The 15,074-nt window shown below is 43.1% G+C and overlaps 1 protein-coding gene across 24 annotated transcripts in view; it reads right to left on the bottom strand.

Moving 5' to 3' along the window:
- ST6GAL1 (ST6 beta-galactoside alpha-2,6-sialyltransferase 1) overlaps nucleotides 1-15,074 on the bottom strand; it is a 256,245-nt gene that overhangs the window by 190,974 nt on the left and 50,197 nt on the right. For 4 of the 24 annotated variants that reach the window (XM_043522958.1, XM_043522957.1, XM_037908154.2 and 1 more), the window contains one exon: nucleotides 9,921-9,995. The exons of 18 other annotated variants lie outside the window; for them this stretch is intronic. The gene's annotated coding sequence lies outside the window, so the exon portion shown is untranslated. Of the gene's footprint in view, nucleotides 1-1,475; nucleotides 1,587-7,097; nucleotides 7,594-9,920; nucleotides 9,996-15,074 lie in introns of those variants that run through there. 2 more of the 24 variants (XM_043522960.1, XM_043522956.1) reach the window with 2 other exon arrangements.

Below are 15,074 nucleotides of genomic sequence, written 5' to 3' on the forward strand. Positions count from 1 at the left end.
CAGTCACTTTACAGGCTGACCTGAAATAATCAGTTTAATACACTAACTCCAGTTGATCCCTCTGTTTAATAAATTGTTTAGTTGTAAATGTGAAACATATTTTTAAAAGAAAAGTTTATGTATCCAAAACATTTAAGTTTGTTTTGTTTAATAAAAATATATTCTGTGTGCTATTTTGTATTTAATTAAATTCCTGTTACTATCCTAATGCGGCTTAACACAAATCATAAGCAAAAGGTTAAATATGCAGTTAATAAGCAATATATTATTCACAATTTTCTAACATACTAAAATGTATAATTAATAAGAATATGAAAATATTAACCTCTAAAATTTCTTAAATAAATGTATATTGTTATAGTGTACCCTCTTGGCTAACAAAAAGATGTACCAAATCTAGTCTAAAAGCGCTATTTAGCTTTAAATCAATATATTTAATGGGTATATCAACCAATGAGAATGCCCCTTTCTTTACAAAATAATTGAAGAACAAATGGAAAAGTTGATTAAAATTGATTATTTGAATTGAAGCTTTCCACTTGGTGATTTAAACCATGATTTAAATTGCCTTGATTTAAAAATCACCTTTATTGAAATCGATCCACTCAGCAATGAATGCTGTTGAACTGGCAGCCTTGGAAACCAAAATATTTTCAGTAGCACACACTGGACGCGCGTTTTGGCAAGTAATGTTAGTTGAGTCAAGCTCTAATGCAGTGTCTTCACAGAACTGGACATGATAATAGATTTAAGCAAATATTGTTCCACATTAGTTCTACTCCTGGGCATTTCAAAGATATTACAAGGTGCTGAAGTTATAACAGATGATGGTTTAATTTGGATTTAGAAACTTTAAAAAACACAATGAAAGATTTAAGCAAGATTTTGCAGAAAGAGAACCCCTAACACTGAATTTTAAAAGGCTATAATTGGCCTTACAGAAAAGTTATCTATATTAGACATAAATTGAACAGAGATGGCTTACTTGCTGACCCAGATACATTAATGCAATAGTTTAAATGCCCACTCTTAAATGTAAACCAGATTCACAGAGATTTACGGTCATGCCAAACTATTCTGTAAATCCATTCCAAATCTATCTGGTCAATAAGGCCCTAAGGGAGTTGCTGGAAAATGACCTTGCCTGGCACTGCGAAGGCAGACAGACATCAACAGGCATCTGAACAGCTAACAGAGAATGAGAACAAATCCCTGCTGGGCCAGATTCTCAGCTGCTATAAACTGGAATAGCTCCAACCAATGGGACTATACTAGTTTACACCAGCTGAAGATCTGGCCCACTGCGTTTTGACTCAACATGAGTCCCGAGAAACCCAGAAAGAGGCATAAAAGACTGGACTAAGCTATTTACTTATTTATTTAATTTCTATTTTATCCACCTACCTAAAACCCTCGGCATATTAAGCACGACAAAAATAGCTTGAAACATACAAAACACCTCTGAAAAGTCTTACATTTTAAAATCCACGTGTGAAAACTTCTTAAGCGTCAGCAACCCCTTTGCCATCACCACTCACTCCATGGGAAAACAGGTATGATGAACAGTGTCCCCAAAACCCAAGTCTGGGCCCTAATGAATCAAAAAAGGTAGGACGTTCAAGAGACTGGGACTGAGAATTCCTTACCCGCAGCTCCATCCTGAGTAAATCCCTGTCTGCCACGCACTGGAGTCAAGGGAGATTGACTTTAGTGGGCACTGGAGCTCAGAGTTTTATATTACTCAGGATCTGAATGCCAATGCCTTGGACCAACAACAGTACTGTGCAGGGAGGACTGATATCTCTCAGATATGTGGGACCAAAATCATTAGAGTTTTATATGTCAAAGTTAACATTCAACTGCATCCTGAAATTGACCGGTAGCTAGCACAGCGCACCAGTGTGATGGGACCTCTGTAAAATACTGCTTAATTAATGCCTGGGCCGTTACCTTCTGTACTAGCTGCAGTTTCTTGACGGATTGAAAGTGTGGCCCTCAAGAGGACTGTGTTGTAATAATCCAGCCTCCAGGAGGGAAATCACAGACAAGACCCAACACCAACCAAAAAGGATGTGAGATTCTTGCGAAGTGCAGCTGAGAGACGTGAGCGAGTCAGGGAGAGAAGGGGAATCAGTCAGCCGCTTGCCACTTCCTTTCTGTCTCTCCCTTCATTCCCCTTGCTCTGGGGGAGTAAAGCTGGTTGACAAGAAAAACTTTACAAATTTTTTTTTTCTTCTCAAAATTTATGAAAAATTGTCTCAAGGTCTGCAAAGATTTGAGCAGACCTAGGTAGAAGGACTAGGGGAGAGGGAAGGGGGACCCCAGAGACCTAGGGCTGCTGCCAAGACTGATCTCCAAAGACAGGGATAGTTCCAAGGAAGGCAGCAGCCAGCAGAGCAAGGGGACATTTTTTAAAAAGTTGAGATTTTCCTCGAAATTGTTTTCCAACCAGCTCTAGTTGCCAGACCTGACACAATGAAGAGAGAATGGTGAGCACAGGTAAGAGACAAAATTCAGAGAAGTTCAAAGAAAGAATCAGAAAAGAAAAATAACTCCAAGAGTGTACTGGCAGTGAAACTGAAAAAGGAAAAGTTCACTTTCCCGAAAACTCAGAGGAAAAATAGTGGTAGAAAGGAAGCTACTTTAGAGCCACCTGGAATAATCACATAAGATCATCTTCACCAACTGTCAGACTTTCCTCTTCCCCCCGCTGGCAGGCTGGGCACCAGCATAGAACTCACGAACATACACCCCCCAGGGATGGCTCCTTAGGCAACGAAACAGGTTTTGGGAAAAGTAATAAAAAGCTCGACCAACAGAGCGTGGCTGGGAAAGGTCAATGTAACAGCACGTGCAAGCGCTTGCAGTTCCATTCTTAAATAGGTGCCTCATTTCATAGTAGGCTGGTTTCCCCTTCAGTCACGTAAACCCACTGATGCTTCACACACACACGCATCTGTCTTTGACTCTCACAAATACAGAACATTACTGGAAGTGGAGTTCTGCTCCCATAAAGGGGGCAGTGCCCTGGCAACTCGCAGAGATGTATACATTCAATTTGTTGCAGGCAAGCAGCACTGGGAGCTCCCCACATTCCCAGGTTACTACCCTATATTCCCAGACTAGCCAGGGTACCACTACTGCTGCTCTATCTCCCATGTGCGTGCTTAAAACCAGAAGCGGCACCCATCTGTATCGTTTTTTGTTCGTACATGGCAATGCCTAGGAACCCCAATCAAGGATCAGGGATGAATGTGCTATGCATTGTACAGACAAGTAACAAAGACAGTCCCTGATGCCAACAGCTCAGGTTCCAGGTGTCATTGAGCACACAACAGAGAAATATGGTGGGTGGGAGAACAAAGTAACAGAACAAAGAGTTAAACAGGAAAATAGAAGTCTCAGCACATCGCTTGCCTAATCAATGCCAGATGGGAGGGACTTGCAGGCATCAGAGCAGAGTTTCAAGGAAGGATTTAGGACAAGGTAGCAGCTTCATGGAAGTGCATGGGCCTCCCACTTAGAGGGCCAGTTCTTCCCATCTCCCTCTTTCTATACAGGTTCTTCTTCTGCTCTCATCCTCCTAGTATCTGAGCACCCTCCAGGAGCATCTCTGGTGTGCTAATGCTCCCTACACCTCCCAGGGAAACAAAAGAGCTAAGGGGCTTCTCCAAGACAAACTGGATAAGACGAGCCACTTTATGGAAGATGGAGCCTGCCAAGAACTGTGTCCATGCAAAACTCCTAAGCTACTCAAGAGAGGAGCCTTCACTCTTGCTGCTAAGATAAATAGCTCCACAAGCCTGCAGCTCCCTAGCAGTCCCCTCTCCCAGCCACCCGCTCCTTCCATCTGGTTAGGGGCCAACTGGCCCTGGAGAAGCCAGCCAGCTCTTCCTCCTTCTGCCACAGATATTATTTGTGTGCACAAAAAGGGACATGAAAGAGTCCCTGAAATATGGGAAGTCCTGTATAATAAATACAGCCCCTCCCACCACGCTTAGCTGATCAATCTGAAAAGAGGCTGCCTTGCCTTATAGCCTCAGGGCTACAGTCAGATGATGACAAGATTCTCTTCTTCTACCACAAGAACAAGAGCAGGTATGCTGCAGTTGTTCAGTGGGGAGTAGCTAATGCTTCCACTCCCCACCATGAAGGGGATCAGCAGCTGGCGCAGGTTATATCAGCTGACTGCTGGGAGTTGTAGAAGGGACAGAAAGCCAGCAAGGAGGAGCAGCCACTGGAGCTCAGAGGGACAACACAGGGAAGCACAAAGCGTCACTGCTGGTATTTCAGTTCTGCCCAAGACTAGTGAAGCCAAACCCCTGAGGAAAAAAAAACAAAAAAAACTTTGATATGTCTCACTCTGCAGCAATTAGTAACTGATTCATTCCAAATGCACAGAGTAGCTCCCACTACGTAACTGCAACACACAAAGCCATTTCCTAGCAAATAAAATCTAGAGTTATCGCCGTCAAACACAGCTGCTACTCTGAAACACTGTACAATGCACATTTTAAAAACCGCGAAAAGCATAGCTGGATTTAACTGTTGTGTCCCTTCCACATCAGAAACTGGTCATATCTAGACATTAGCATGCTTTAAATTTTATCAGAGTTTTGCAATTTTTGATCAGTTTTGGGCAAGGTAACAGAAAGCAGAGACCCTTTAATTTCAAACACTTGCCAAGGCAGACTCCACCCTCGTCCCACACAGGGGAACAGTGTAAAGGGAAGTTCAACAAAACATGTTGCACCATCAGATTGCAAAACAAAGTAAGTAAGATTTCCTAGTCATGAGAGCCTGCCTCCTTTGCTGTAATAAAGTTAATCGAGCACTGACCTAGTTACCAGCCAAATTACCATCGGTCATTAGAAACGCTTAACAGAAGCAACACCAAACTAAATACAGGCCAATTAATTTCTTTCTCTCACGTTCACTAGCTATAACGTTCAGAAACTATTTGTCTAGTAAACCTTGACATGAACACTTTACATGTTTACAGAGCTTAGAGCATGAAATCACAAGGTGAATCAAGTGTCCAAAAGTCACTGAAACAATTAGGCAGTTATTCTTTCCTCTAACACATAAGGTCTGCTTTATTTTCCAGTTCCATTAGTCTGGAATCACCATAAAGTAGCAGCATCACCTTCTTCTGCCCAAATGTCAGATGCGTACACCACCATCACGTGACGGCAGATTCCAAAATTGATCTTAAATACCTAACAGACAAAGAGAAGGTTAACAGGTGACGATCACAGTCTGTTCGTGTCCACATGGGGAATAAATATACAATGATGGGCTCTTCGATCTAGCAGAGGAAGCTATAACACGACCCAATGGCTGGAAGTTGAAGTTAGACAAAGTCAAACTGAATAAGGCATAAATTAAAGGAAAGGGAATTATTTTGGGGAAGTTCTATAGCCTGCGTTGTACAGGAAGTCAGACTACCACAGTGGTCCCTTCTGGCCTTGCAATCTATGCATCTATTCAAAGACCTATCTGCAACGTCCAAGTAATTGCTGAAAAGCATCTCCCCAAACAAGAACAATTATACTTCAATTACCTTTTTCATGGGGTGGGGAGGAAAGGAGGAAGGGGAAAGAGAGTCTGAATGCCAACTGCTCAGCTTTCAATGAGCACCCATGTATTCACAAATCAATGTGTGAGAGCACTGGGGGAAAAAAAAAACTTGATATGGAGACAAAATCCAAAAGACATTTTAAGCAAGGAGTAATGTAAATATTATTTACAGTTCCCTTTAAATATTATTTACAGTCCTATTCTTTGCATGGTGCTTCTTAACATTTCTAGTTATTACCATGACACACCTATGTCTGAGCATTTCTGCTGTGGGTTTAAACATACACTAAAAAGAAACTGAGGCCCAGATTTAGAAAAGCATTTAAGCATGTGCCTAAGTCCCACTGAAGCCAAGTCACATGCAAAAGAGTGTTGCTGAATCGAAACCTAAAGTGCCAGTGATAGCTTACTGTGGCACAGCAGACTACAGATGTGTGACCAAAAAAAGTTTGATGGCTTGGGCTGGATGTTTGTCATCTCTAGCCTGAAAAATACTGAATAAAGTGTATCTCTGAAACAGGGCTGTATATATCACAGGCCAGTTCCAACACCTGCAGGTTTCACAACTAACAGCTTCTAGTCTAGACAATACCAGGAAGTACAAAGTGCCATGCTAGCTACTATGCATTTAAACATCAGTCTACTTTAAACAAAGCTGAATTTTGGTATGGTTCAAGTTTTGGGTGAAGGTAAAGGTCACATTTTATTTAATTCCAACAGATTTCCCCATTACTTTGTTGACCCAGCATAAAAGGAAAGCATGATTCCACTACCACTTAGCTGAGATATGAAATCAGGGCCTGTATGTTGCCCAAGTAGGGACAGGTGTGTTTTTTTTGTTTTTTTTAACTCAGCTGCTTTTTTTAGGTTTAACAAACATCTGTCTGTACTGCTTCATGAGAGAGATGAGATAGGTGTGCTAATATCTTTTATTGGACGAACTTCTGTTGGTGAGAGAGGATATACACCTTAACAGACTCAAAACTGCCTTCACCTACCTGCTCCAGGTAAGCAGCGCCGGGCCGGAGCCCAAACCCCTCCTGCACCCGAACTCCCTGCCCTGAGCCCCCTGCCAGCACCCCTTCCTGCATCACTTCCCTGAGCCCCTCCCGCACTGTGCACCCCCTCCTGCACCCCAACCCCCTTCCCTGAGCCGCCTCCTACAACCAGCACCCCTCCACTGCCCCCAACCCCTTGCCTGAGCCCATTCCTACATACTGCATACCCTCCCCCCCCCTCCACACCCCAACCCCGTCCCCCAGCCCTACATACAATTTCCCCATCCAGATGTGGCCCTTGGGCCAAAAAGTTTGCCCTCCCTGCTCTAACTGGTACTCCCCTGTAGGGCTGGTCAGAAGTTTTCCTTCTCAACCATTTTTTGACTAGACAAAGTTTTTTGTGAGACATGTCTATTTTTCATGGAAAAATGCTTTATCCTGGAGGGGCAGTGGGAACAACCCACAAAATATTTCAATGTACAAATGCTGTCAGGGTACCTGTAATAGGGTGGCACCCACCTCTTGCGAGCACCTTCTGGCTGAATGCATGCGCCTGCAGTCATTCAGTTTACGGTGACCCCGTCAGTGGTTTCTCAGGCAGGTTTTCAGTGACTTAGCCCTCCAAGCTCAGCCCCAAACACAGTCTGTATGTGACACAGAACGGACACCTTCCGGGGTATACAATCTACCAGGGGCCTATCCCGTACCCCTCTGTTGGTATCTCGGTGGCCCTATCTTTAACTAGTCTCCTCCTTGGAGATACTATTTTCCTTCAGTCCTCCCAGGTCTCCATCCTTACTCAGTTCCAACAGTCAGCCAAGAGCTCCTTTTCACTCCTCCAGTCCCTGCCAGCAACTGTCTTGGGCTCAATCCCACCAGCCAGCCAGTAGTGCTTTCTTGCTCCCCCAGTCCCTGCCAGCACTGAGCTGATCCTGCTGCTCTTTCAGTCAGCCAGGAACACAGTCCTCTCTCCTCCAGCTCCAAACAACAACTGACTGTTTTTTGGCTCTGCATCTCCTTGTGATATGGCCCTTCTGGGCCCTGACTGGCTGCTCCCTGCAGCTCCTCTGATTGGCTGCTTCCCCGGCAGCCATTCTAGGCTGCTTGGAGGACCTCCATTCTGCTCCTCTCTGTGATGGAGAGTGGCAGGTGGCCTCTGAGCCTAGTCAACCCCATCATAGTATCTCATAAGAGTTGTAGTTTGCGTGCTTTATTTTCCAGTTCTTCTCTCCAAGCCAGGCTCCCCTGATGGACTACATCTCTCATGATGTACCATGGCCAGGGACTTCCATGCTATACCACCTCCCCTCTCCAAGAAGGGAAACCGTGATGGGAGATGTAGTACAACCAGGAAGCCCAGCCCACAGAGGAGAACTGGAACATAAAGCACCCAAACTGCAACTCCCATGATGCATCAAAGTGGCATTTCCATTTTCAGATTAAATTTTTCATTATTTGAAATTCCACTAGAAATTTTTTTTGAAGTTTTATCTTGGGAAAAACAAAACAAAAACCCATTTTTGACCAGATCTGCTTCCCTCCAATTTAGCAACATATGGACAAAGTGATCAAGACCCTCAAGTTGAGAACCCCTGATTTAAAACAACATAGGGATAACATCCCAAAACTAAAACTTTTTCTGATTAAAAAAAATTACACTTTGTTAGCAAATTGAGCAGTCTGTTGAGCTTTCTGGAGTGTAGGCAGCAGAGATCGCGTTTTTAAACATTATTCATATGTTCAAGGACACTTGTATCAGTTCCTTATTAAAAGAAAATGGATCTCCAAAATATTATTTTTAAATATATTTGGCATGGGGATGGGGTCAAAGTTAAAGAGTGTGTCAAAACTGGGTAGTTTTTAAAAAACGTATTTCCTATCCAGGAGTTTGTTTTCTCTACCTCTTTCAACTTAGTTAACAAGCTAAAAATATGAAACTGACTGACTTCCTATACTGGGGAACTGACAATACACAGTAAACAATTATAATAATAGAGATTATCTTCTTCTTGAAACTTCTTCAGTAACAGTAATTTTAATAAATAAATAAAGCCACTGCCCAGGCTCAACACATGATTTTCAAAGACTTATAAATCTCACTCAAACCCAATTTCCTCTGGAACAAAGCCATTTCGTGAGATTTGTTCCAATGTTCAGCTCCCTTCTAGTTTGCCCACAGGGCCAGGTTGCAAGAATGTTTCCACAATGGAAAAGTGTGGGTTTTTTAATCTCCTCAGATTCAAGAATGGCTGAACAGTTTTTGCTCTTTTTTAAAAAGGTACTTTCCACCAGAGGCTAAACTGGAGAATTTCAGCGGCAAGGGTGAAAATTGCAGTAAATTCTGAGTGAGGAAGCTAGAGAGTTCAATGGAAACTATCACATAGCCTTAGCTAGAGGAGCTAGTTCTGTTATAATCTCTTAGTGTTTATCTCTGTGAATTGCAATTATTGGGAAGAGATTAAAGCCCTCATTTCACGGCAACTCATCTCAATCAGTATGGCCTACACGCTTTTCTAGATTTACTTGAGCAGAACTAGAAAGAGGTGCCAGAGAGGACCGGTATTAGGAATATGATGCTCTCTGGAATAGTTCATGGTTGGACTTATCCCATAAGAAGTTAATGTTGCTTCACAGCCAATTCCCGCTGGTGGAGATTCCTCTATAGCTGCTGGAAACCCCACCAGGATTCTGCCAAAGACATCATGGCTCCTTCTGGAGGAGAATACAGGACGGCCAGCCCTTCACTCAGCTGCCTCTGTGTACCTGCCATGTGGATATCTATACTGAAAGGTCAGAAGGCCACTGAACTCTCCCTGCTTGGGCACAATTTCACCAGATCCCTGTGCACTCCTTCCACAGCGTTCCGTTACAGGAGTGAATGCTGCAGCTCAGTGGCCATCCTAAGGATGGACTGGCAGATGGACACCCACCAAGACCTCCCACAACATATCTCGACCCAGCTGGTTCTCTCTCACTTTGTCCATCTTTTCTCACATCCCCTCCTTTACTCTGCAATTCTTTGTGCCTTTTTATTTTTACTCTTTTACATGTCTCTTTTCTTCCTCTCCACTGCTCCCCACGTCCCCCCTGCTAATTCTGATCCCCCTCCCCATGCTCCCACTCACCAAAAGTCTACACTGCTTTAGTGTTCCAGGGGAGTGCAACACAAGGCTGAACCAAGTGCCACAGGAGCAAGGCAATGAAGCTTGGCCTGAGTTCACAGCTGTTTACATTGGGGCTACTCCTACTGCCACCCACCTGAGCATGCAGAGACAATGGGAATAGGAAGGGACGGTGCAACAACCCATTTACAGTGTGGTTCCTATAGTTTTTGTTACTCACACTCTCATGACTCCCACCAACTAGTCTGATACACCAAAGGGGGCTCCACCTTCATGCTAGGAAACATTGCTCTACCTAGAAGGAAAGCAGCAAGTGATTAATTTAAAGAGTATTTTATTCAGACAAAGATCCTGGACTAGGAAGGAATCCCTAATGAACCTTTCGGTCAAAACCTCAGCTAAGGAAGCTTGGTTACTTGAGAACGCAGTCATCCAGGGCAGAGATGATAATCCCATCTACTTCTAACATTACACTGCTAAAACAAAAACAAAAAACCACAACTCCTGTAGCAGCAGCAAGCTTGGTCAGATCATCATGCAAGAGACGAGGCTCAATGTGCAGTTGGGGTATATGTCCAGGAAATGTACAGAGCTTACACTTTACATTACTTAACCCTGAGAGGTGAGTGGGATCAAAGCATACTGTAAAACCCATGTGAGAGTGAAAAAAAAACTGTTGAACTGAACTGTCTGAATTTACCAGCAACTGTTGCACACCATGAAAACATGTTTATTTCCTCTTGTTATCTTAAAGGGATACAATCATCAAAAAACCACACTGTGTTGGGTTGGATCACAGAAACCCCCTTGGAGGCTGCCAACTGATGTGCCAAGACTACTTCTGCTCCTGCTTTCCTGCCCTGTCAGCTTAGGACTTCAGTGCCCTGCCTGGTTTGAGCCAGACCTGCTAGCCCAGTGGTTCTCAAACTAGGGCCGCCGCTTGTTCAGGGAAAGCTCCTCGCGGGCCAGGCCCGTTTGTTTACCTGCCATGTCCGCAGGTTCTGCCAATCACAGCTCCCACTGGCCACGGTTCACCGCTCCAGGCCAATGGGGGCTGCGGGAAGCGGTGCGAGCCGACGGATGTGCTGACTGCCCTTCCTGCAGCCCCCACTGGTCTGGAGCGCTGAACTGTGGCCAGTGGGAGCCGCAATCGGCCAAACCTGCGGACGCGGCAGGTAAACAAACCGGCCTGGCCCGCCTGGGGCTTTTCCTGAACAAGCGACAACCCTAGTTTGAGAACCACTGCGCTAGCCTGCTGCAAACCCAGACCCAGGTTTGAACCACGTCCTCTAACAGCTGTAGGCTTAACTGAAAGCAGCTTACAGAAGTGTTCCTGTCTTTAACACTCAGGTGCCCAACTCCCAATGGGGTCCAAACCCGAAATAAAGCCGTTTTACCCTGTATAAAGCTTATACAAGGTAAACTCATAAATTTTTCACCCTCTATAACACTGATAGAGAGATATGCCCAGCTGTTTGCCCCCCACCCCCAGTATTAATACATACTCTGGGTTAATTAATAAGTAAAAAGTGATTTTATTAAATACAGAAAGTAGGATCTAAGTGGTTCCAAGTAGTAACAGGCCGAACAAAGTGAATTACCAAGCAAAATAAAACAAAACACGCAAGTCTAAGTCTAGTACAGTAATAACAACTGAATGCAGATAAATCTCACCCTTAGAGACGTTTCAATAAGTTTCTTTCACAGACCGGACACCTTTCCAGTCTGGGCACAATCCTTTCCCCTGGTACAGCCCTTGTTCCAGCTCAGGTGGTAGCTAGAGGATTTCTCATGACTGCAGCCCCCTTTGTTCTGTTCCACCCCCTTATATGGCTTTGGCACAAGGCGGGAGTCCTTTGTCTCTCTGGGTCCCCGCCCCCAGTGGAAAAGCACCAGGTTTAAGATGGATTTCAGTACCAGGTGACATGGTCACAATTCCTGTGAGACTCCAAGCCTTCATTCCTCCCAGCCTGACTCACAGGAAGGCCTGCCTGCAACCAGAGCCATCCACAGTCAATTGTCCTGGCTGATGGGAGCCATCAAGATCCAAACCACCATTAATGGCCCACACTTTGCATAATTACAATAGCCCCTCAGAGTTATATTTCATATTTCTAGTTTCAGATACAAGAGTGATACATTTATAAAACTAGGATGACCACACTTAGTAGATTATAAGCTTTGTAATGATACCTTACAAGAGACCTTTTGCATGAAGTCTATTCCAGTTACATTAAATTCACACTCATTAGCATATTTTTATAAAATAATATAGAGTGTGTCACACACACTTTGTTCTAGAACTTGTAGCTAGAAAAGGTTAAAGCAAGTTGAACTGTAAATCAGAGGCTGAGGGACAGATTTTCAAAAGAGCTCAGCTCCCAGCAGTTCCTGGATGAGTATTGGGAATATCTGAAAGTATGGCCACTTTGTTTTGCTGCCCAAACAGGAGCCAGGGCCCTCACTGAGCAAAGTGCTGATGCACCTGGATAACTTTACGCAGACAAACAGAGGGCGGTGGGACTGACAACTCCTGTACTTAAAGTCAGGCACATGCTTATTTTGCTGAACTGGGGCCTCAGCTCTTTGGAAAGTCTGGTCTCAATCATGGTTGATGAGCCCTTATGAAAATCTGCCCCTAAATGGGCCAGGATCCTCAGTCAATGGAGCTACTACACCAAGTTAGACCACCTGAGGAGTTCTTCCCTATTCCCTATATTTTCAGTCTGTTTACTGTGAGCATTTGGTGGCATTCCGTATATAGTCAGTCTCACTTTGCCCTTGTGAAGTCCTTTAGGACCTGACCCAAAGCCCACTGAAATCACTAGGTGTCTTGCCACTCACTTCAATGGGCTTTGTATCAGACCCTCACTCACTTCTCTCTCCTGTTTGCATGGGAATTTCACACAGCAACAAGGGAGAGAAAACCTTTTTTTAAAAGGTAGCTGTAAAACCACAAAAAATAGCAAAACTCCAGGGCTAATGCAGCACCTGACACTATTTTCCACTCGGTTATTTTTAAACTTACACAGTTCCAAATTGACTGTGTAACTTACTACTTCCCTTTTCTGCCCCCAGTGAACACCTCTGAGTAATTAATCTTGCAATACTAAAAGCGATCTGAAAAAGGAGGAAAGTGTGTGTCATTTCTGGCTTGTGATGTATAAAGGTGGTCAGAAAAGCACTTAACGTGTTTTTCTTTGCTTGCTTTTTATATTAGATATTCAGATCTTCTCTACTCTGGTTAAAACTGTTCACGAACACAATTCAGACTTCAGCAAACCAGGGAAAACCTTGACATTCTTGATATTCCTAAGGCAGAAAAACCTCTTTAAAGTAAAAGCACAACAAGAACCTTTCAGATCTTTTCCGTGCAAGAAACAAGAAGGGAACAAAACCAAATATACTTTTATTTGCTTTTACTTTGAAGGTCACCTTTAAAATTCTATTATGTTTCTCCCCGGGGTGCATTATGGTATAACTTGCTAATTAAGGCCCTGAACCTGAGAAGTTTTATGCAGGAGCTTTATCGACTGACTTCCTTGGAACTACTTGATTGAAGTCCAGAAAGTTAAGCTCTTGAGTAACCTTTTGTAGAATTGGAACCATAAGCCAGGACCCTACAGCGAGGTCTACGAAGGTGCAGAGTTCTGCCCATGTGACGCTCATTGCAGGACTGGGGCCTTTGTAACTTTACGCAGATTACTCACAAGATTAGCCTCAGCAGAACCACCCATAAGTAACTTTACTCATTTAAGTAAGTGTTCGCAGAATCAGGGCCTCAAGTAAGGAACTCGAAGCATGCAACATGTTGAATTAACTGTGCTTGTCCTTTGAATAACTAAAAACAGCCTGAGGATGCTTAGTGTCATGACATATTTTGTAATATTAGAAATGAAACCTTACAAAGGGGATTCTGTAAGGAAGGAAGGAAAGAAAGAACAGCCTGTAATCAACTACACAAAAAGCTCTCAGATGATTTTCAGCAGCATTGTCATGTGAGTGGGTTTAGAAAGCTGCCCATTAGATCCAATTCCAGGCCATCAGTGGCTGATATTTCTTAAAGGATTTCACGGGTCTCCCAACCCCTGCTTCAGAACCCATGTTCCCGTATACATTGTATATACTTTGGGCCTTTGGGATGTAGTATAGGATTACAAAATGGAGCTCCTGTGCTCTCTTATCCTAAACCTGAGAAACCTTACCAAAACTTTTGTCAAAACCAATATACTTCCTCAAAAAGTTTTGGTTTTGACAAATCAGTTTTTTCCAACCAGTTCTATTCAAAACATTATGTAACAGAAGTTGGCTTTAACTCATCTCTGTGAGTACTACCTCATTAGCAAGGTCTGTCCAAACTTAATTTTCCCCAGGAAAACCTGGTATTCTCTCTATTTGCTGCTGTAAGTTACGGACAATGAGAATGCAGAACATGTAAACCAAGATTATACAAACTGATGTTAGCAAATTCCACATCATATCAAGCTTCCTTCTCTGCTCTTCTGCCTACATTTTAGATTTTTGTCTCACTTTCTTCTTCTTTTCACTAAATTAGAATACTAGAAAACAAAAAACAAAACAGAAAAGGAAAGGAAATACATTGGGGCTGTGATGCCAGACTGGGATTTCTACAATGTAAATTCTACATGGAGTCTGACCCAGAGATCTAACAGCTGTAGGCTGGGCAAGCCGATCAACTGACCATTCCAATAATGTCAACTGACCACCTGTTATTTGACCATGGTCAAATAATGTCATATATTCGACCATGGTCAAATAATGTCATATATTCTAGCAAGAATGCTCTGATGTAGGCGCTGGGCTATCTGTTTGATTACATCATGATGCCATTTGTTAGCAAGCCTACTTAAATGTTTTGATCACTCACTTTACTACATGCTAATGCCACTTGTTAGGAAAAAGGTAAACGAACTGAAAGCTGAACATCTTGATTGGCTGGAATTTTCTAGAACATTATACGTATGCATATATATCTTCATTTGTGTACCTGGCTGGCTATCAATGTACATGGCAGTTTACAAAGCACATTAAAAAAAGTTAAAAGGCACAGTCCGTGCCCTGAACAGCTTGTCTAAACTGATTAGACAAACATACAGAAATTAACTCAGAAGAGAGTAGGGGAGGAAGAGGAGGGTTCACAGTCATTAAACCTCCTCCCTCAACACAAGAGAAAAGATGCACAGCCATTAAGCGGCTTAAGAGTTGGTCTGCTCCCTACCTAGCATATGAGCATTTAAAAAAACTTTTTTTTTTACAGTTTTGTTTGTTTTATTTCTCTTTAATTTTATTTTTCTTTTCTTTTGTAACTGGTCAGGCATGAAAAACAGGCACATTTAAAGGGTAACATAACATT

Source organism: Chelonia mydas, chromosome 9 (assembly GCF_015237465.2).
Source record: "Chelonia mydas isolate rCheMyd1 chromosome 9, rCheMyd1.pri.v2, whole genome shotgun sequence".
NCBI classification, from domain to species: domain Eukaryota; kingdom Metazoa; phylum Chordata; order Testudines; family Cheloniidae; genus Chelonia; species Chelonia mydas.